Raw genomic sequence first — 25,199 nt, forward strand, 5'->3', positions numbered from 1 at the left:
GAAGTCTTTGCTAATAACTACAATAGTCAGAATGCTGGGAGTGGTGGTTCCCATCCAACAAAATCACACTCCATGGTAGAACAAACATAGCAGTCATCAAACGGAATCTCCCTGCTGAGAGGGAAGAAACATGTACCACAATTTGTGAAGCACATTGATTATTTTAGTGACCACTGGAATACGATTTATAAAATATAAAGCAAATGAAGGAGATACCTAACCAAGAAGATTTATCACATTCCAAACATCCGTTATTCAGTAAGGTGCATGTGAAGTCCCATATGCACAAAAAACCCGTTGAATGGAGAATCTGCTTTGTGGCCATACAACCAGATGACCCTGCTGTAAAGAACAAACACTTTACCACATTTCACGATTCAAATACATTACTCCACTGTGAAATTGATGAATATAAGTGATAACGGTATCAATCAAGAGAAGCACCTAGCAAAAGAAAGAAGTCTTTGCTAATAACTACAATAGTCAGAATGCTGGGAGTGGTGGTTCCCATCCAACAAAATCACACTCCATGGTAGAACAAACATAGCAGTCATCAAACGGAATCTCCCTCCTGAGAGGGAAGAAACATGTACCACAATTTGTGAAGCACATTGATTATTTTAGTGACCACTGGAATACGATTTTTAAAAATATAAAGCAAATGAAGGAGATACCTAACCAAGAAGATTTATCACATTCCAAACATCCGTTATTCAGTAAGGTGCATGTGAAGTCCCATATGCACAAAAAACCCGTTGAATGGAGAATCTGCTTTGTGGCCATACAACCAGATGACCCTGCTGTAAAGAACAAACACTTTACCACATTTCACGATTCAAATACATTACTCCACTGTGAAATTGATGAATATAAGTGATAACGGTATCAATCAAGAGAAGCACCTAGCAAAAGAAAGAAGTCTTTGCTAATAACTACAAGAGTCAGAATGCTGGGAGTGGTGGTTCCCATCCAACAAAATCACACTCCATGGTAGAACAAACATAGCAGTCATCAAACGGAATCTCCCTGCTGAGAGGGAAGAAACATGTACCACAATTTGTGAAGCACATTGATTATTTTAGTGACCACTGGAATACGATTTATAAAATATAAAGCAAATGAAGGAGATACCTAACCAAGAAGATTTATCACATTCCAAACATCCGTTATTCAGTAAGGTGCATGTGAAGTCCCATATGCACAAAAAACCCGTTGAATGGAGAATCTGCTTTGTGGCCATACAACCAGATGACCCTGCTGTAAAGAACAAACACTTTACCACATTTCACGATTCAAATACATTACTCCACTGTGAAATTGATGAATATAAGTGATAACGGTATCAATCAAGAGAAGCACCTAGCAAAAGAAAGAAGTCTTTGCTAATAACTACAATAGTCAGAATGCTGGGAGCGGTGGTTCCCATCCAACAAAATCACACTCCATGGTAGAACAAACATAGCAGTCATCAAACGGAATCTCCCTGCTGAGAGGGAAGAAACATGTACCACAATTTGTGAAGCACATTGATTATTTTAGTGACCACTGGAATACGATTTTTAAAAATATAAAGCAAATGAAGGAGATACCTAACCAAGAAGATTTATCACATTCCAAACATCCGTTATTCAGTAAGGTGCATGTGAAGTCCCATATGCACAAAAAACCCGTTGAATGGAGAATCTGCTTTGTGGCCATACAACCAGATGAACCTGCCGTAAAGAACAAACACTTTACAACATTTCACGATTCAAATACATTACTCCACTGTGAAATTGATGAATATAAGTGTTAACGGTATCAATCAAGAGAAGCACCTAGCAAAAGAAAGAAGTCTTTGCTAATAACTACAATAGTCAGAATGCTGGGAGTGGTGGTTCCCATCCAACAAAATCACACTCCATGGTAGAACAAACATAGCAGTCATCAAACGGAATCTCCCTGCTGAGAGGGAAGAAACATGTACCACAATTTGTGAAGCACATTGATTATTTTAGTGACCACTGGAATACGATTTTTAAAAATATAAAGCAAATGAAGGAGATACCTAACCAAGAAGATTTATCACATTCCAAACATCCGTTATTCAGTAAGGTGCATGTGAAGTCCCATATGCACAAAAAACCAGTTGAATGGAGAATCTGCTTTGTGGCCATACAACCAGATGACCCTGCTGTAAAGAACAAACACTTTACCACATTTCACGATTCAAATACATTACTCCACTGTGAAATTGATGAATATAAGTGATAACGGTATCAATCAAGAGAAGCACCTAGCAAAAGAAAGAAGTCTTTGCTAATAACTACAATAGTCAGAATGCTGGGAGTGGTGGTTCCCATCCAACAAAATCACACTCCATGGTAGAACAAACATAGCAGTCATCAAACGGAATCTCCCTGCTGAGAGGGAAGAAACATGTACCACAATTTGTGAAGCACATTGATTATTTTAGTGACCACTGGAATACGATTTTTAAAAATATAAAGCAAATGAAGGAGATACCTAACCAAGAAGATTTATCACATTCCAAACATCCGTTATTCAGTAAGGTGCATGTGAAGTCCCATATGCACAAAAAACCCGTTGAATGGAGAATCTGCTTTGTGGCCATACAACCAGATGACCCTGCTGTAAAGAACAAACACTTTACCACATTTCACGATTCAAATACATTACTCCACTGTGAAATTGATGAATATAAGTGATAACGGTATCAATCAAGAGAAGCACCTAGCAAAAGAAAGAAGTCTTTGCTAATAACTACAATAGTCAGAATGCTGGGAGTGGTGGTTCCCATCCAACAAAATCACACTCCATGGTAGAACAAACATAGCAGTCATCAAACGGAATCTCCCTGCTGAGAGGGAAGAAACATGTACCACAATTTGTGAAGCACATTGATTATTTTAGTGACCACTGGAATACGATTTTTAAAAATATAAAGCAAATGAAGGAGATACCTAACCAAGAAGATTTATCACATTCCAAACATCCGTTATTCAGTAAGGTGCATGTGAAGTCCCATATGCACAAAAAACCCGTTGAATGGAGAATCTGCTTTGTGGCCATACAACCAGATGACCCTGCTGTAAAGAACAAACACTTTACCACATTTCACGATTCAAATACATTACTCCACTGTGAAATTGATGAATATAAGTGATAACGGTATCAATCAAGAGAAGCACCTAGCAAAAGAAAGAAGTCTTTGCTAATAACTACAATAGTCAGAATGCTGGGAGTGGTGGTTCCCATCCAACAAAATCACACTCCATGGTAGAACAAACATAGCAGTTATCAAACGGAATCTCCCTGCTGAGAGGGAAGAAACATGTACCACAATTTGTGAAGCACATTGATTATTTTAGTGACCACTGGAATACGATTTTTAAAAATATAAAGCAAATGAAGGAGATAGCTAAACAAGAAGATTTATCACATTCCAAACATCCGTTATTCAGTAAGGTGCATGTGAAGTCCCATATGCACAAAAAACCCGTTGAATGGAGAATCTGCTTTGTGGCCATACAACCAGATGACCCTGCTGTAAAGAACAAACACTTTACCACATTTCACGATTCAAATACATTACTCCACTGTGAAATTGATGAATATAAGTGATAACGGTATCAATCAAGAGAAGCACCTAGCAAAAGAAAGAAGTCTTTGCTAATAACTACAATAGTCAGAATGCTGGGAGTGGTGGTTCCCATCCAACAAAATCACACTCCATGGTAGAACAAACATAGCAGTCATCAAACGGAATCTCCCTGCTGAGAGGGAAGAAACATGTACCACAATTTGTGAAGCACATTGATTATTTTAGTGACCACTGGAATACGATTTTTAAAAATATAAAGCAAATGAAGGAGATAGCTAAACAAGAAGATTTATCACATTCCAAACATCCGTTATTCAGTAAGGTGCATGTGAAGTCCCATATGCACAAAAAACCCGTTGAATGGAGAATCTGCTTTGTGGCCATACAACCAGATGACCCTGCTGTAAAGAACAAACACTTTACCACATTTCACGATTCAAATACATTACTCCACTGTGAAATTGATGAATATAAGTGATAACGGTATCAATCAAGAGAAGCACCTAGCAAAAGAAAGAAGTCTTTGCTAATAACTACAATAGTCAGAATGCTGGGAGTGGTGGTTCCCATCCAACAAAATCACACTCCATGGTAGAACAAACATAGCAGTCATCAAACGGAATCTCCCTGCTGAGAGGGAAGAAACATGTACCACAATTTGTGAAGCACATTGATTATTTTAGTGACCACTGGAATACGATTTTTAAAAATATAAAGCAAATGAAGGAGATAGCTAAACAAGAAGATTTATCACATTCCAAACATCCGTTATTCAGTAAGGTGCATGTGAAGTCCCATATGCACAAAAAACCCGTTGAATGGAGAATCTGCTTTGTGGCCATACAACCAGATGACCCTGCTGTAAAGAACAAACACTTTACCACATTTCACGATTCAAATACATTACTCCACTGTGAAATTGATGAATATAAGTGATAACGGTATCAATCAAGAGAAGCACCTAGCAAAAGAAAGAAGTCTTTGCTAATAACTACAAGAGTCAGAATGCTGGGAGTGGTGGTTCCCATCCAACAAAATCACACTCCATGGTAGAACAAACATAGCAGTCATCAAACGGAATCTCCCTGCTGAGAGGGAAGAAACATGTACCACAATTTGTGAAGCACATTGATTATTTTAGTGACCACTGGAATACGATTTTTAAAAATATAAAGCAAATGAAGGAGATACCTAACCAAGAAGATTTATCACATTCCAAACATCCGTTATTCAGTAAGGTGCATGTGAAGTCCCATATGCACAAAAAACCCGTTGAATGGAGAATCTGCTTTGTGGCCATACAACCAGATGACCCTGCTGTAAAGAACAAACACTTTACCACATTTCACGATTCAAATACATTACTCCACTGTGAAATTGATGAATATAAGTGATAACGGTATCAATCAAGAGAAGCACCTAGCAAAAGAAAGAAGTCTTTGCTAATAACTACAAGAGTCAGAATGCTGGGAGTGGTGGTTCCCATCCAACAAAATCACACTCCATGGTAGAACAAACATAGCAGTCATCAAACGGAATCTCCCTGCTGAGAGGGAAGAAACATGTACCACAATTTGTGAAGCACATTGATTATTTTAGTGACCACTGGAATACGATTTTTAAAAATATAAAGCAAATGAAGGAGATACCTAACCAAGAAGATTTATCACATTCCAAACATCTGTTATTCAGTAAGGTGCATGTGAAGTCCCATATGCACAAAAAACCTGTTGAATGGAGAATCTGCTTTGTGGCCATACAACCAGATGACCCTGCTGTAAAGAACAAACACTTTACCACATTTCACGATTCAAATACATTACTCCACTGTGAAATTGATGAATATAAGTGATAACGGTATCAATCAAGAGAAGCACCTAGCAAAAGAAAGAAGTCTTTGCTAATAACTACAAGAGTCAGAATGCTGGGAGTGGTGGTTCCCATCCAACAAAATCACACTCCATGGTAGAACAAACATAGCAGTCATCAAACGGAATCTCCCTGCTGAGAGGGAAGAAACATGTACCACAATTTGTGAAGCACATTGATTATTTTAGTGACCACTGGAATACGATTTTTAAAAATATAAAGCAAATGAAGGAGATACCTAACCAAGAAGATTTATCACATTCCAAACATCCGTTATTCAGTAAGGTGCATGTGAAGTCCCATATGCACAAAAAACCCGTTGAATGGAGAATCTGCTTTGTGGCCATACAACCAGATGACCCTGCTGTAAAGAACAAACACTTTACCACATTTCACGATTCAAATACATTACTCCACTGTGAAATTGATGAATATAAGTGATAACGGTATCAATCAAGAGAAGCACCTAGCAAAAGAAAGAATTCTTTGCTAATAACTACAATAGTCAGAATGCTGGGAGTGGTGGTTCCCATCCAACAAAATCACACTCCATGGTAGAACAAACATAGCAGTCATCAAACGGAATCTCCCTGCTGAGAGGGAAGAAACATGTACCACAATTTGTCAAGCACATTGATTATTTTAGTGACCACTGGAATACGATTTTTAAAAATATAAAGCAAATGAAGGAGATACCTAACCAAGAAGATTTATCACATTCCAAACATCCGTTATTCAGTAAGGTGCATGTGAAGTCCCATATGCACAAAAAACCCGTTGAATGGAGAATCTGCTTTGTGGCCATACAACCAGATGACCCTGCTGTAAAGAACAAACACTTTACCACATTTCACGATTCAAATACATTACTCCACTGTGAAATTGATGAATATAAGTGATAACGGTATCAATCAAGAGAAGCACCTAGCAAAAGAAAGAAGTCTTTGCTAATAACTACAATAGTCAGAATGCTGGGAGTGGTGGTTCCCATCCAACAAAATCACACTCCATGGTAGAACAAACATAGCAGTCATCAAACGGAATCTCCCTGCTGAGAGGGAAGAAACATGTACCACAATTTGTGAAGCACATTGATTATTTTAGTGACCACTGGAATACGATTTATAAAATATAAAGCAAATGAAGGAGATACCTAACCAAGAAGATTTATCACATTCCAAACATCCGTTATTCAGTAAGGTGCATGTGAAGTCCCATATGCACAAAAAACCCGTTGAATGGAGAATCTGCTTTGTGGCCATACAACCAGATGACCCTGCTGTAAAGAACAAACACTTTACCACATTTCACGATTCAAATACATTACTCCACTGTGAAATTGATGAATATAAGTGATAACGGTATCAATCAAGAGAAGCACCTAGCAAAAGAAAGAAGTCTTTGCTAATAACTACAATAGTCAGAATGCTGGGAGTGGTGGTTCCCATCCAACAAAATCACACTCCATGGTAGAACAAACATAGCAGTCATCAAACGGAATCTCCCTGCTGAGAGGGAAGAAACATGTACCACAATTTGTGAAGCACATTGATTATTTTAGTGACCACTGGAATACGATTTTTAAAAATATAAAGCAAATGAAGGAGATACCTAACCAAGAAGATTTATCACATTCCAAACATCCGTTATTCAGTAAGGTGCATGTGAAGTCCCATATGCACAAAAAACCCGTTGAATGGAGAATCTGCTTTGTGGCCATACAACCAGATGAACCTGCTGTAAAGAACAAACACTTTACAACATTTCACGATTCAAATACATTACTCCACTGTGAAATTGATGAATATAAGTGTTAACGGTATCAATCAAGAGAAGCACCTAGCAAAAGAAAGAAGTCTTTGCTAATAACTACAATAGTCAGAATGCTGGGAGTGGTGGTTCCCATCCAACAAAATCACACTCCATGGTAGAACAAACATAGCAGTCATCAAACGGAATCTCCCTGCTGAGAGGGAAGAAACATGTACCACAATTTGTGAAGCACATTGATTATTTTAGTGACCACTGGAATACGATTTTTAAAAATATAAAGCAAATGAAGGAGATACCTAACCAAGAAGATTTATCACATTCCAAACATCCGTTATTCAGTAAGGTGCATGTGAAGTCCCATATGCACAAAAAACCCGTTGAATGGAGAATCTGCTTTGTGGCCATACAACCAGATGACCCTGCTGTAAAGAACAAACACTTTACCACATTTCACGATTCAAATACATTACTCCACTGTGAAATTGATGAATATAAGTGATAACGGTATCAATCAAGAGAAGCACCTAGCAAAAGAAAGAAGTCTTTGCTAATAACTACAATAGTCAGAATGCTGGGAGTGGTGGTTCCCATCCAACAAAATCACACTCCATGGTAGAACAAACATAGCAGTCATCAAACGGAATCTCCCTGCTGAGAGGGAAGAAACATGTACCACAATTTGTGAAGCACATTGATTATTTTAGTGACCACTGGAATACGATTTTTAAAAATATAAAGCAAATGAAGGAGATACCTAACCAAGAAGATTTATCACATTCCAAACATCCGTTATTCAGTAAGGTGCATGTGAAGTCCCATATGCACAAAAAACCCGTTGAATGGAGAATCTGCTTTGTGGCCATACAACCAGATGACCCTGCTGTAAAGAACAAACACTTTACCACATTTCACGATTCAAATACATTACTCCACTGTGAAATTGATGAATATAAGTGATAACGGTATCAATCAAGAGAAGCACCTAGCAAAAGAAAGAAGTCTTTGCTAATAACTACAATAGTCAGAATGCTGGGAGTGGTGGTTCCCATCCAACAAAATCACACTCCATGGTAGAACAAACATAGCAGTCATCAAACGGAATCTCCCTGCTGAGAGGGAAGAAACATGTACCACAATTTGTGAAGCACATTGATTATTTTAGTGACCACTGGAATACGATTTTTAAAAACATAAAGCAAATGAAGGAGATACCTAACCAAGAAGATTTATCACATTCCAAACATCCGTTATTCAGTAAGGTGCATGTGAAGTCCCATATGCACAAAAAACCCGTTGAATGGAGAATCTGCTTTGTGGCCATACAACCAGATGACCCTGCTGTAAAGAACAAACACTTTACCACATTTCACGATTCAAATACATTACTCCACTGTGAAATTGATGAATATAAGTGATAACGGTATCAATCAAGAGAAGCACCTAGCAAAAGAAAGAAGTCTTTGCTAATAACTACAAGAGTCAGAATGCTGGGAGTGGTGGTTCCCATCCAACAAAATCACACTCCATGGTAGAACAAACATAGCAGTCATCAAACGGAATCTCCCTGCTGAGAGGGAAGAAACATGTACCACAATTTGTGAAGCACATTGATTATTTTAGTGACCACTGGAATACGATTTTTAAAAATATAAAGCAAATCAAGGAGATACCTAACCAAGAAGATTTATCACATTCCAAACATCCGTTATTCAGTAAGGTGCATGTGAAGTCCCATATGCACAAAAAACCCGTTGAATGGAGAATCTGCTTTGTGGCCATACAACCAGATGACCCTGCTGTAAAGAACAAACACTTTACCACATTTCACGATTCAAATACATTACTCCACTGTGAAATTGATGAATATAAGTGATAACGGTATCAATCAAGAGAAGCACCTAGCAAAAGAAAGAAGTCTTTGCTAATAACTACAATAGTCAGAATGCTGGGAGTGGTGGTTCCCATCCAACAAAATCACACTCCATGGTAGAACAAACATAGCAGTCATCAAACGGAATCTCCCTGCTGAGAGGGAAGAAACATGTACCACAATTTGTGAAGCACATTGATTATTTTAGTGACCACTGGAATACGATTTATAAAATATAAAGCAAATGAAGGAGATACCTAACCAAGAAGATTTATCACATTCCAAACATCCGTTATTCAGTAAGGTGCATGTGAAGTCCCATATGCACAAAAAACCCGTTGAATGGAGAATCTGCTTTGTGGCCATACAACCAGATGACCCTGCTGTAAAGAACAAACACTTTACCACATTTCACGATTCAAATACATTACTCCACTGTGAAATTGATGAATATAAGTGATAACGGTATCAATCAAGAGAAGCACCTAGCAAAAGAAAGAAGTCTTTGCTAATAACTACAAGAGTCAGAATGCTGGGAGTGGTGGTTCCCATCCAACAAAATCACACTCCATGGTAGAACAAACATAGCAGTCATCAAACGGAATCTCCCTGCTGAGAGGGAAGAAACATGTACCACAATTTGTGAAGCACATTGATTATTTTAGTGACCACTGGAATACGATTTTTAAAAATATAAAGCAAATCAAGGAGATACCTAACCAAGAAGATTTATCACATTCCAAACATCCGTTATTCAGTAAGGTGTATGTGAAGTCCCATATGCACAAAAAACCCGTTGAATGGAGAATCTGCTTTGTGGCCATACAACCAGATGACCCTGCTGTAAAGAACAAACACTTTACCACATTTCACGATTCAAATACATTACTCCACTGTGAAATTGATGAATATAAGTGATAACGGTATCAATCAAGAGAAGCACCTAGCAAAAGAAAGAAGTCTTTGCTAATAACTACAATAGTCAGAATGCTGGGAGTGGTGGTTCCCATCCAACAAAATCACACTCCATGGTAGAACAAACATAGCAGTCATCAAACGGAATCTCCCTGCTGAGAGGGAAGAAACATGTACCACAATTTGTGAAGCACATTGATAATTTTAGTGACCACTGGAATACGATTTTTAAAAATATAAAGCAAATGAAGGAGATACCTAACCAAGAAGATTTATCACATTCCAAACATCCGTTATTCAGTAAGGTGCATGTGAAGTCCCATATGCACAAAAAACCCGTTGAATGGAGAATCTGCTTTGTGGCCATACAACCAGATGACCCTGCTGTAAAGAACAAACACTTTACCACATTTCACGATTCAAATACATTACTCCACTGTGAAATTGATGAATATAAGTGATAACGGTATCAATCAAGAGAAGCACCTAGCAAAAGAAAGAAGTCTTTGCTAATAACTACAATAGTCAGAATGCTGGGAGCGGTGGTTCCCATCCAACAAAATCACACTCCATGGTAGAACAAACATAGCAGTCATCAAACGGAATCTCCCTGCTGAGAAAGAAGAAACATGTACCACAATTTGTGAAGCACATTGATTATTTTAGTGACCACTGGAATACGATTTTTAAAAATATAAAGCAAATGAAGGAGATACCTAACCAAGAAGATTTATCACATTCCAAACATCCGTTATTCAGTAAGGTGCATGTGAAGTCCCATATGCACAAAAAACCCGTTGAATGGAGAATCTGCTTTGTGGCCATACAACCAGATGACCCTGCTGTAAAGAACAAACACTTTACCACATTTCACGATTCAAATACATTACTCCACTGTGAAATTGATGAATATAAGTGATAACGGTATCAATCAAGAGAAGCACCTAGCAAAAGAAAGAAGTCTTTGCTAATAACTACAATAGTCAGAATGCTGGGAGTGGTGGTTCCCATCCAACAAAATCACACTCCATGGTAGAACAAACATAGCAGTCATCAAACGGAATCTCCCTGCTGAGAGGGAAGAAACATGTACCACAATTTGTGAAGCACATTGATTATTTTAGTGACCACTGGAATACGATTTATAAAATATAAAGCAAATGAAGGAGATACCTAACCAAGAAGATTTATCACATTCCAAACATCCGTTATTCAGTAAGGTGCATGTGAAGTCCCATATGCACAAAAAACCCGTTGAATGGAGAATCTGCTTTGTGGCCATACAACCAGATGACCCTGCTGTAAAGAACAAACACTTTACCACATTTCACGATTCAAATACATTACTCCACTGTGAAATTGATGAATATAAGTGATAACGGTATCAATCAAGAGAAGCACCTAGCAAAAGAAAGAAGTCTTTGCTAATAACTACAATAGTCAGAATGCTGGGAGTGGTGGTTCCCATCCAACAAAATCACACTCCATGGTAGAACAAACATAGCAGTCATCAAACGGAATCTCCCTGCTGAGAGGGAAGAAACATGTACCACAATTTGTGAAGCACATTGATTATTTTAGTGACCACTGGAATACGATTTTTAAAAATATAAAGCAAATGAAGGAGATACCTAACCAAGAAGATTTATCACATTCCAAACATCCGTTATTCAGTAAGGTGCATGTGAAGTCCCATATGCACAAAAAACCCGTTGAATGGAGAATCTGCTTTGTGGCCATACAACCAGATGAACCTGCTGTAAAGAACAAACACTTTACAACATTTCACGATTCAAATACATTACTCCACTGTGAAATTGATGAATATAAGTGTTAACGGTATCAATCAAGAGAAGCACCTAGCAAAAGAAAGAAGTCTTTGCTAATAACTACAATAGTCAGAATGCTGGGAGTGGTGGTTCCCATCCAACAAAATCACACTCCATGGTAGAACAAACATAGCAGTCATCAAACGGAATCTCCCTGCTGAGAGGGAAGAAACATGTACCACAATTTGTGAAGCACATTGATTATTTTAGTGACCACTGGAATACGATTTTTAAAAATATAAAGCAAATGAAGGAGATACCTAACCAAGAAGATTTATCACATTCCAAACATCCGTTATTCAGTAAGGTGCATGTGAAGTCCCATACGCACAAAAAACCAGTTGAATGGAGAATCTGCTTTGTGGCCATACAACCAGATGACCCTGCTGTAAAGAACAAACACTTTACCACATTTCACGATTCAAATACATTACTCCACTGTGAAATTGATGAATATAAGTGATAACGGTATCAATCAAGAGAAGCACCTAGCAAAAGAAAGAAGTCTTTGCTAATAACTACAATAGTCAGAATGCTGGGAGTGGTGGTTCCCATCCAACAAAATCACACTCCATGGTAGAACAAACATAGCAGTCATCAAACGGAATCTCCCTGCTGAGAGGGAAGAAACATGTACCACAATTTGTGAAGCACATTGATTATTTTAGTGACCACTGGAATACGATTTTTAAAAATATAAAGCAAATGAAGGAGATACCTAACCAAGAAGATTTATCACATTCCAAACATCCGTTATTCAGTAAGGTGCATGTGAAGTCCCATATGCACAAAAAACCCGTTGAATGGAGAATCTGCTTTGTGGCCATACAACCAGATGACCCTGCTGTAAAGAACAAACACTTTACCACATTTCACGATTCAAATACATTACTCCACTGTGAAATTGATGAATATAAGTGATAACGGTATCAATCAAGAGAAGCACCTAGCAAAAGAAAGAAGTCTTTGCTAATAACTACAATAGTCAGAATGCTGGGAGTGGTGGTTCCCATCCAACAAAATCACACTCCATGGTAGAACAAACATAGCAGTCATCAAACGGAATCTCCCTGCTGAGAGGGAAGAAACATGTACCACAATTTGTGAAGCACATTGATTATTTTAGTGACCACTAGAATACGATTTTTAAAAACATAAAGCAAATGAAGGAGATACCTAACCAAGAAGATTTATCACATTCCAAACATCCGTTATTCAGTAAGGTGCATGTGAAGTCCCATATGCACAAAAAACCCGTTGAATGGAGAATCTGCTTTGTGGCCATACAACCAGATGACCCTGCTGTAAAGAACAAACACTTTACCACATTTCACGATTCAAATACATTACTCCACTGTGAAATTGATGAATATAAGTGATAACGGTATCAATCAAGAGAAGCACCTAGCAAAAGAAAGAAGTCTTTGCTAATAACTACAAGAGTCAGAATGCTGGGAGTGGTGGTTCCCATCCAACAAAATCACACTCCATGGTAGAACAAACATAGCAGTCATCAAACGGAATCTCCCTGCTGAGAGGGAAGAAACATGTACCACAATTTGTGAAGCACATTGATTATTTTAGTGACCACTGGAATACGATTTTTAAAAATATAAAGCAAATGAAGGAGATACCTAACCAAGAAGATTTATCACATTCCAAACATCCGTTATTCAGTAAGGTGCATGTGAAGTCCCATATGCACAAAAAACCCGTTGAATGGAGAATCTGCTTTGTGGCCATACAACCAGATGACCCTGCTGTAAAGAACAAACACTTTACCACATTTCACGATTCAAATACATTACTCCACTGTGAAATTGATGAATATAAGTGATAACGGTATCAATCAAGAGAAGCACCTAGCAAAAGAAAGAAGTCTTTGCTAATAACTACAAGAGTCAGAATGCTGGGAGTGGTGGTTCCCATCCAACAAAATCACACTCCATGGTAGAACAAACATAGCAGTCATCAAACGGAATCTCCCTGCTGAGAGGGAAGAAACATGTACCCACAATTTGTGAAGCACATTGATTATTTTAGTGACCACTGGAATACGATTTTTAAAAATATAAAGCAAATCAAGGAGATACCTAACCAAGAAGATTTATCACATTCCAAACATCCGTTATTCAGTAAGGTGTATGTGAAGTCCCATATGCACAAAAAACCCGTTGAATGGAGAATCTGCTTTGTGGCCATACAACCAGATGACCCTGCTGTAAAGAAACAAACACTTTACCACATTTCACGATTCAAATACATTACTCCACTGTGAAATTGATGAATATAAGTGATAACGGTATCAATCAAGAGAAGCACCTAGCAAAAGAAAGAAGTCTTTGCTAATAACTACAATAGTCAGAATGCTGGGAGTGGTGGTTCCCATCCCAACAAAATCACACTCCATGGTAGAACAAACATAGCAGTCATCAAACGGAATCTCCCTGCTGAGAGGGAAGAAACATGTACCACAAATTTGTGAAGCACATTGATAATTTTAGTGACCACTGGAATACGATTTTTAAAAATATAAAGCAAAATGAAGGAGATACCTAACCAAGAAGATTTATCACATTCCAAACATCCGTTATTCAGTAAGGTGCATGTGAAAGTCCACATATGCACAAAAAACCCGTTGAATGGAGAATCTGCTTTGTGGCCATACAACCAGATGACCCTGCTGTAAAGAACAAACACTTTACCACAATTTCACGATTCAAATACATTTACTCCACTGTGAAATTGATGAATATAAGTGATAACGGTATCAATCAAGAGAAGCACCTAGCAAAAGAAAGAAGTCTTTGCTAATAACTACAATAGTCAGAATGCTGGGAGCGCGTGGTTCCCATCCAACAAAATCACACTCCATGGTAGAACAAACATAGCAGTCATCAAACGGAATCTCCCTGCTAGAGAAAGAAGAAACATGTACCACAATTTGTGAAGCACATTGATTATTTTAGTGACCACTGGAATACGATTTTTAAAAATATAAAGCAAATGAAGGAGATACCTAACCAAGAAGATTTATCACATTCCAAACATCCGTTATTCAGTAAGGTGCATGTGAAGTCCCATATGCACAAAAAACCCCGTTTTGAATGGAGAATCTGCTTTGTGGCCATACAACCAGATGACCCTGCTGTAAAGAACAAACACTTTACCACATTTCACGATTCAAATACATTACTCCACTGTGAAATTGATGAATATAAGTGATAACGGTATCAATCAAGAGAAGCACCTAGCAAAAGAAAGAAGTCTTTGCTAATAACTACAATAGTCAGAATGCTGGGAGTGGTGGTTCCCATCCAACAAAATCACACTCCATGGTAGAACAAACATAGCAGTCATCAAACGGAATCTCCTGCTGAGAGGGAAGAAACATGTACCACAATTTGTGAAGCACATTGATTATTTTAGTGACCACTGGAATACGATTTTTAAAAATATAAAGCAAATGAAGGAGATACCTAACCAAGAAGATTTATCACATTCCAAACATCCGTTATTCCAGTAAGGTGCATGTGAAGTCCCATATGCACAAAAAACCCGTTGAATGGAGAATCTGCTTTGTGGCCATACAACCAGATGACCCTGCTGTAAAGAACAAACACTTTACCACATTTCACGATTCAAATACATTACTCCACTGTGAAATTGATGAATATAAGTGATAACGGTATCAATCAAGAGAAGCCCACCTAGCAAAAGAAAGAAGTCTTTGCTAATAACTACAATAGTCAGAATGCTGGGAGTGGTGGTTCCCATCCAACAAAATCACACTCCATGGTTAGAACAAACATAGCAGTCATCAAACGGAATCTCCCTGCTGAGAGGGAAGAAACATGTACCACAATTTGTGAAGCACATTGATTATTTTAGTGACCACTGGAATACGATTTTTAAAAATATAAAGCAAATCAAGGAGATACCTAACCAAGAAGATTTATCACATTCCAAACATCCGTTATTCAGTAAGGTGCATGTGAAGTCCCATATGCACAAAAAACCCGTTGAATGGAGAATCTGCTTTGTGGCCATACAACCAGATGACCCTGCTGTAAAGAACAAACACTTTACCACATTTCACTGATTCAAATACATTACTCCACTGTGAAATTGATGAATATAAGTGATAACGGTATCAATCAAGAGAAGCAACCTCAGCAAAAGAAAGAAGTCTTTGCTTAATAACTACAATAGTCAGAATGCTGGGAGTGGTGGTTCCCATCCAACAAAATCACACTCCATGGTAGAACAAACATAGCAGTCATCAAACGGAATCTCCCTGCTGAGAGGGAAGAAACATGTACCACAATTTGGTGAAGCACATTGATTATTTTAGTGACCACTGGAATACGATTTTTAAAATATAAAGCAAATGAAGGAGATAGCTAAACAAGAAGATTTATCACATTCCAAACATCCGTTATTCAGTAAGGTGCATGTGAAGTCCCATGATGCACAAAAAACCCGTTGAATGGAGGAATCTGCTTTGTGGCCATACAACCAGATGACCCTGCTGTATAAGAACAAACACTTTACCACATTTCACGATTCAAATACATTACTCCACTGTGAAATTGATGAATATAAGTGATAACGGTATCAATCAAGAGAAGCACCTAGCAAAAGAAAGAAGTCTTTGCTAATAACTACAATAGTCAGAATGCTGGGAGTGGTGGTTCCCATCCAACAAAATCACACTCCATGGTAGAACAAACATAGCAGTCATCAAACGGAATCTCCCTGCTGAGAGGGAAGAAACATGTACCACAATTTGTGAAGCACATTGATTATTTTAGTGACCCACTAGAATACGATTTTTAAAAACATAAAGCAAATGAAGGAGATACCTAACCAAGAAGATTTATCACATTCCAAACATCCATTATTCAGTAAGGTGCATGTGAAAGTCCCATATGCACAAAAAAACCCGTTGAATGGAGAATCCTGCTTTGTGGCCATACAACCAGATGACCCTGCTGTAAAGAACAAACACTTTACCACATTTCACGATTCAATACATTACTCCACTGTGAAATTGATGAATATAAGTGATAACGGTATCAATCAAGAGAAGCACCTAGCAAAAGAAAGAAGTCTTTGCTAATAACTACAAGAGTCAGAATGCTGGGAGTGGTGGTTCCCATCCAACAAAATCACACTCCATGGTAGAACAAACATAGCAGTCATCAAACGGAATCTCCCTGCTGAGAGGGAAGAAACAATGTACCACAATTTGTGAAGCACATTGATTATTTTTGTGACCACTGGAATACGATTTTTAAAAATATAAAGCAAATGAAGGAGATACCTAACCAAGAAGATTTTATCACATTCCAAACATCCGTTATTCAGTAAGGTGCATGTGAAGTCCCATATGCACAAAAAACCCGTTGAATGGAGAATCTGCTTTGTGGCCATACAACCAGATGACCCTGCTGTAAAGAACAAACACTTTACCACATTTCACGATTCAAATACATTACTCCACTGTGAAATTGATGAATATAAGTGATAACGGTATCAATCAAGAGAAGCACCTAGCAAAAGAAAGAAGTCTTTGCTAATAACTACAATAGTCAGAATGCTGGGAGTGGTGGTTCCCATCCAACAAAATCACACTCCATGGTAGAACAAACATAGCAGTCATCAAACGGAATCTCCCTGCTGAGAGGGAAGAAACATGTACCACAATTTGTGAAGCACATTGATAATTTAGTGACCACTGGAATACGATTTTTAAAAATATAAAGCAAATGAAGGAGATACCTAACCAAGAAGATTTATCACATTCCAAACATCCGTTATTCAGTAAGGTGCATGTGAAGTCCCCATATGCACAAAAAACCCGCTTGAATGGAGAATCTGCTTTGTGGCCATACAACCAGATGACCCCTGCTGTAAAGAACAAACACTTTACCACATTCACGATTTCAAATACATTACTCCACTGTGAAATTGATAAATATAAGTGATAACGGTATCGCAATCAAGAGAAGCACCTAGCAAAAGAAAGAAGTCTTTGCTAATAACTACAATAGTCAGAATGCTGGGGAGCGGTGGTTCCCATCCAACAAAATCACACTCCATGGTCTAGAACCAAACATAGCAGTCATCAAACGGAATCTCCCTGCTGAGAAAGAAGAAACATGTACCACAATTTGTGAAGCACATTGATTATTTTAGTGACCACTGGAATACGATTTTTAAAAATATAAAGCAAATGAAGGAGATACCTAACCAAGAAGATTTATCACATTCCAAACATCCGTTATTCAGTAAGGTGCATGTGAAGTCCCATATGCACAAAAAACCCGTTGAATGGAGAATCTGCTTTGTGGCCATACAACCAGATGACCCTGCTGTAAAGAACACAACACTTTACCACATTTCACGATTCAAATACATTACTCCACTGTGAAATTGATGAATATAAGTGATAACGGTATCAATCAAGAGAAGCACCTAGCAAAAGAAAGAAGTCTTTGCTAATAACTACAATAGTCAGAATGCTGGGAGTGGTGGGTTCCCATCCAACAAAATCACACTCCATGGTAGAACAAACATAGCAGTCATCAAACGGAATCTCCCTGCTGAGAGGGAAGAAACATGTACCACAATTTGTGAAGCACATTGATTATTTTAGTGACCACTGGAATACGATTTTTAAAAAATATAAAGCAAATGAAGGAGATACCTAACCAAGAAGATTTTATCACATTCCAAACATCCGTTATTCAGTAAGGTGCATGTGAAGTCCCATATGCACAAAAAACCCGGTTGAATGGAGAATCTGCTTTGTGGCCATACAACCAGATGACACTGCTGTAAAGAACAAACACTTTACCACATTTCACGATTCAAATACATTACTCCACTGTGAAATTGATGAATATAAGTGATAACGGTATCAATCAAGAGAAGCACCTAGCAAAAGAAAGAAGTCTTTGCTAATAACTACAATAGTCAGAATGCTGGGAGTGGTGGTTCCCATCCAACAAAATCACACTCCATGGTAGAACAAACATAGCAGTCATCAAACGGAATCTCCCTGCTGAGAGGGAAGAAACATGTACCACAAATTTGTGAAGCACATTGATTATTTTAGTGACCCACTGGAATACGATTTTTAAAAATATAAAGCAAATGAAGGAGATACCTAACCAAGAAGATTTATCACATTCCAAACATCCGTTATTCAGTAAGGTGCATGTGAAGTCCCATATGCACAAAAAACCCGTTGAATGGGAGAATCTGCTTTGTGGCCATACAACCAGATGACCCTGCTGTAAAGAACAAACACTTTACCACATTTCACGATTCAAATACATTACTCCACTGTGAAATTGATGAATATAAGTGATAACGGTATCAATCAAGAGAAGCACCTAGCAAAAGAAAGAAGTCTTTGCTAATAACTACAATAGTCAGAATGCTGGGAGTGGTGGTTCCCATCCAACAAAAATCACACTCCCATGGTAGAACAAACATAGCAGTCATCAAACGGAATCTCCCTGCTGAGAGGGAAGAAACATGTACCACAATTTGTGAAGCACATTGATTATTTTAGTGACCACTAGAATACGATTTTTAAAAACATAAAGCAAATGAAGGAGATACCTAACCAAGAAGATTTATCACATTCCAAACATCCGTTATTCAGTAAGGTGCATGTGAAGTCCCATATGCACAAAAAAACCCGTTGAATGGAGAATCTGCTTTGTGGCCATACAACCAGATGACCCTGCTGTAAAGAACAAACACTTTACCACATTTCACGATTCAAATACATTACTCCACTGTGAAATTGATGAATATAAGTGATAACGGTATCAATCAAGAGAAGCACCTAGCAAAAGAAAGAAGTCTTTGCTAATAACTACAAGAGTCAGAATGCTGGGAGTGGTGGTTCCCATCCAACAAAATCACACTCCCATGGTAGAACAAACATAGCAGTCATCAAACGGAAATCTCCCTGCTCGAGAGGGAAGAAACATGTACCACAATTTGTGAAGCACATTGATTATTTTAGTGACCACTGGAATACGATTTTTAAAAATATAAAGCAAAATGAAGGAGATACCTAACCAAGAAGATTTATCACATTCCAAACATCCGTTATTCAGTAAGGTGCATGTGAAGTCCCATATGCACAAAAAAACCCGTTGAATGGAGAATCTGCTTTGTGGCCATACAACCAGATGACCCTGCTGTAAAGAACAAACACTTTACCACATTTCACGATTCAAATACATTACTCCACTGTGAAATTGATGAATATAAGTGATAACGGTATCAATCAAGAGAAGCACCTAGCAAAAGAAAGAAGTCTTTGCTAATAACTACAATAGTCAGAATGCTGGGAGTGGTGGTTCCCATCCAACAAAATCACACTCCATGGTAGAACAAACATAGCAGTCATCAAACGGAATCTCCCTGCTGAGAGGGAAGAAACATGTACCACAATTTGTGAAGCACATTGATAATTTTAGTGACCACTGGAATACGATTTTTAAAAATATAAAGCAAATGAAGGAGATACCTAACCAAGAAGATTTATCACATTCCAAACATCCGTTATTCAGTAAGGTGCATGTGAAGTCCCATATGCACAAAAAACCCGTTGAATGGAGAATCTGCTTTGTGGCCATACAACCAGATGACCCTGCTGTAAAGAACAAACACTTTACCACATTTCACGATTCAAATACATTACTCCACTGTGAAATTGATGAATATAAGTGATAACGGTATCAATCAAGAGAAGCACCTAGCAAAAGAAAGAAGTCTTTGCTAATAACTACAATAGTCAGAATGCTGGGAGCGGTGGTTCCCATCCAACAAAATCACACTCCATGGTAGAACAAACATAGCAGTCATCAAACGGAATCTCCCTGCTGAGAAAGAAGAAACATGTACCACAATTTGTGAAGCACATTGATTATTTTAGTGACCACTGGAATACGATTTTTAAAAATATAAAGCAAATGAAGGAGATACCTAACCAAGAAGATTTATCACATTCCAAACATCCGTTATTCAGTAAGGTGCATGTGAAGTCCCATATGCACAAAAAACCCGTTGAATGGAGAATCTGCTTTGTGGCCATACAACCAGATGACCCTGCTGTAAAGAACAAACACTTTACCACATTTCACGATTCAAATACATTACTCCACTGTGAAATTGATGAATATAAGTGATAACGGTATCAATCAAGAGAAGCACCTAGCAAAAGAAAGAAGTCTTTGCTAATAACTACAATAGTCAGAATGCTGGGAGTGGTGGTTCCCATCCAACAAAATCACACTCCATGGTAGAACAAACATAGCAGTCATCAAACGGAATCTCCCTGCTGAGAGGGAAGAAACATGTACCACAATTTGTGAAGCACATTGATTATTTTAGTGACCACTGGAATACGATTTTTAAAAATATAAAGCAAATGAAGGAGATACCTAACCAAGAAGATTTATCACATTCCAAACATCCGTTATTCAGTAAGGTGCATGTGAAGTCCCATATGCACAAAAAACCCGTTGAATGGAGAATCTGCTTTGTGGCCATACAACCAGATGACCCTGCTGTAAAGAACAAACACTTTACCACATTTCACGATTCAAATACATTACTCCACTGTGAAATTGATGAATATAAGTGATAACGGTATCAATCAAGAGAAGCACCTAGCAAAAGAAAGAAGTCTTTGCTAATAACTACAATAGTCAGAATGCTGGGAGTGGTGGTTCCCATCCAACAAAATCACACTCCATGGTAGAACAAACATAGCAGTCATCAAACGGAATCTCCCTGCTGAGAGGGAAGAAACATGTACCACAATTTGTGAAGCACATTGATTATTTTAGTGACCACTGGAATACGATTTTTAAAAATATAAAGCAAATCAAGGAGATACCTAACCAAGAAGATTTATCACATTCCAAACATCCGTTATTCAGTAAGGTGCATGTGAAGTCCCATATGCACAAAAAACCCGTTGAATGGAGAATCTGCTTTGTGGCCATACAACCAGATGACCCTGCTGTAAAGAACAAACACTTTACCACATTTCACGATTCAAATACATTACTCCACTGTGAAATTGATGAATATAAGTGATAACGGTATCAATCAAGAGAAGCACCTAGCAAAAGAAAGAAGTCCTGGGAGTGGTGGTTCCCATCCAACAAAATCACACTCCATGGTAGAACAAACATAGCAGTCATCAAACGGAATCTCCCTGCTGAGAGGGAAGAAACATGTACCACAATTTGTGAAGCACATTGATTATTTTAGTGACCACTGGAATACGATTTTTAAAAATATAAAGCAAATGAAGGAGATAGCTAAACAAGAAGATTTATCACATTCCAAACATCCGTTATTCAGTAAGGTGCATGTGAAGTCCCATATGCACAAAAAACCCGTTGAATGGAGAATCTGCTTTGTGGCCATACAACCAGATGACCCTGCTGTAAAGAACAAACACTTTACCACATTTCACGATTCAAATACATTACTCCACTGTGAAATTGATGAACATAAGTGATAACGGTATCAATCAAGAGAAGCACCTAGCAAAAGAAAGAAGTCTTTGCTAATAACTACAATAGTCAGAATGCTGGGAGTGGTGGTTCCCATCCAACAAAATCACACTCCATGGTAGAACAAACATAGCAGTCATCAAACGGAATCTCCCTGCTGAGAGGGAAGAAACATGTACCACAATTTGTGAAGCACATTGATTATTTTAGTGACCACTGGAATATGATTTTTAAAAATATAAAGCAAATGAAGGAGATAGCTAATCAAGAAGATTTATCACATTCCAAACATCCGTTATTCAGTAAGGTGCATGTGAAGTCCCATATGCACAAAAAACCCGTTGAATGGAGAATCTGCTTTGTGGCCATACAACCAGATGACCCTGCTGTAAAGAACAAACACTTTACCACATTTCACGATTCAAATACATTACTCCACTGTGAAATTGATGAATATAAGTGATAACGGTATCAATCAAGAGAAGCACCTAGCAAAAGAAAGAAGTCCTTGCTAATAACTACAAGAGTCAGAATGCTGGGAGTGGTGGTTCCCATCCAACAAAATCACACTCCATGGTAGAACAAACATAGCAGTCATCAAACGGAATCTCCCTGCTGAGAGGGAAGAAACATGTACCACAATTTGTGAAGCACATTGATTATTTTAGTGACCACTGGAATACGATTTTTAAAAATATAAAGCAAATGAAGGAGATAGCTAAACAAGAACATTTATCAGATTCCAAACATCCGTTATTCAGTAAGATGCATGTGAAGTCCCATATGCACAAAAAACCCGTTGAATGGAGAATCTGCTTTGTGGCCATACAACCAGATGACCCTGCTGTAAAGAACAAACACTTTACCACATTTCACGATTCAAATACATTACTCCACTGTGAAATTGATGAATATAAGTGATAACGGTATCAATCAAGAGAAGCACCTAGCAAAAGAAAGAAGTCTTTGCTAATAACTACAATAGTCAGAATGCTGGGAGTGGTGGTTCCCATCCAACAAAATCACACTCCATGGTAGAACAAACATAGCAGTCATCAAACGGAATCTCCCTGCTGAGAGGGAAGAAACATGTACCACAATTTGTGAAGCACATTGATTATTTTAGTGACCACTGGAATACGATTTTTAAAAATATAAAGCAAATGAAGGAGATACCTAACCAAGAAGATTTATCACATTCCAAACATCCGTTATTCAGTAAGGTGCATGTGAAGTCCCATATGCACAAAAAACCCGTTGAATGGAGAATCTGCTTTGTGGCCATACAACCAGATGACCCTGCTGTAAAGAACAAACACTTTACCACATTTCACGATTCAAATACATTACTCCACTGTGAAATTGATGAATATAAGTGATAACGGTATCAATCAAGAGAAGCACCTAGCAAAAGAAAGAAGTCTTTGCTAATAACTACAATAGTCAGAATGCTGGGAGTGGTGGTTCCCATCCAACAAAATCACACTCCATGGTAGAACAAACATAGCAGTTATCAAACGGAATCTCCCTGCTGAGAGGGAAGAAACATGTACCACAATTTGTGAAGCACATTGATTATTTTAGTGACCACTGGAATACGATTTTTAAAAATATAAAGCAAATGAAGGAGATAGCTAAACAAGAAGATTTATCACATTCCAAACATCCGTTATTCAGTAAGGTGCATGTGAAGTCCCATATGCACAAAAAACCCGTTGAATGGAGAATCTGCTTTGTGGCCATACAACCAGATGACCCTGCTGTAAAGAACAAACACTTTACCACATTTCACGATTCAAATACATTACTCCACTGTGAAATTGATGAATATAAGTGATAACGGTATCAATCAAGAGAAGCACCTAGCAAAAGAAAGAAGTCTTTGCTAATAACTACAATAGTCAGAATGCTGGGAGTGGTGGTTCCCATCCAACAAAATCACACTCCATGGTAGAACAAACATAGCAGTTATCAAACGGAATCTCCCTGCTGAGAGGGAAGAAACATGTACCACAATTTGTGAAGCACATTGATTATTTTAGTGACCACTGGAATACGATTTTTAAAAATATAAAGCAAATGAAGGAGATAGCTAAACAAGAAGATTTATCACATTCCAAACATCCGTTATTCAGTAAGGTGCATGTGAAGTCCCATATGCACAAAAAACCCGTTGAATGGAGAATCTGCTTTGTGGCCATACAACCAGATGACCCTGCTGTAAAGAACAAACACTTTACCACATTTCACGATTCAAATACATTACTCCACTGTGAAATTGATGAATATAAGTGATAACGGTATCAATCAAGAGAAGCACCTAGCAAAAGAAAGAAGTCTTTGCTAATAACTACAATAGTCAGAATGCTGGGAGTGGTGGTTCCCATCCAACAAAATCACACTCCACGGTAGAACAAACATAGCAGTCATCAAACGGAATCTCCCTGCTGAGAGGGAAGAAACATGTACCACAATTTGTGAAGCACATTGATTATTTTAGTGACCACTGGAATACGATTTTTAAAAATATAAAGCAAATGAAGGAGATAGCTAAACAAGAAGATTTATCACATTCCAAACATCCGTTATTCAGTAAGGTGCATGTGAAGTCCCATATGCACAAAAAACCCGTTGAATGGAGAATCTGCTTTGTGGCCATACAACCAGATGACCCTGCTGTAAAGAACAAACACTTTACCACATTTCACGATTCAAATACATTACTCCACTGTGAAATTGATGAATATAAGTGATAACGGTATCGATCAAGAGAAGCACCT

This window comes from Schistocerca nitens, unplaced genomic scaffold (genome assembly GCF_023898315.1).
Source record: "Schistocerca nitens isolate TAMUIC-IGC-003100 unplaced genomic scaffold, iqSchNite1.1 HiC_scaffold_468, whole genome shotgun sequence".
Classification (NCBI taxonomy): Eukaryota; Metazoa; Arthropoda; class Insecta; order Orthoptera; family Acrididae; genus Schistocerca; species Schistocerca nitens.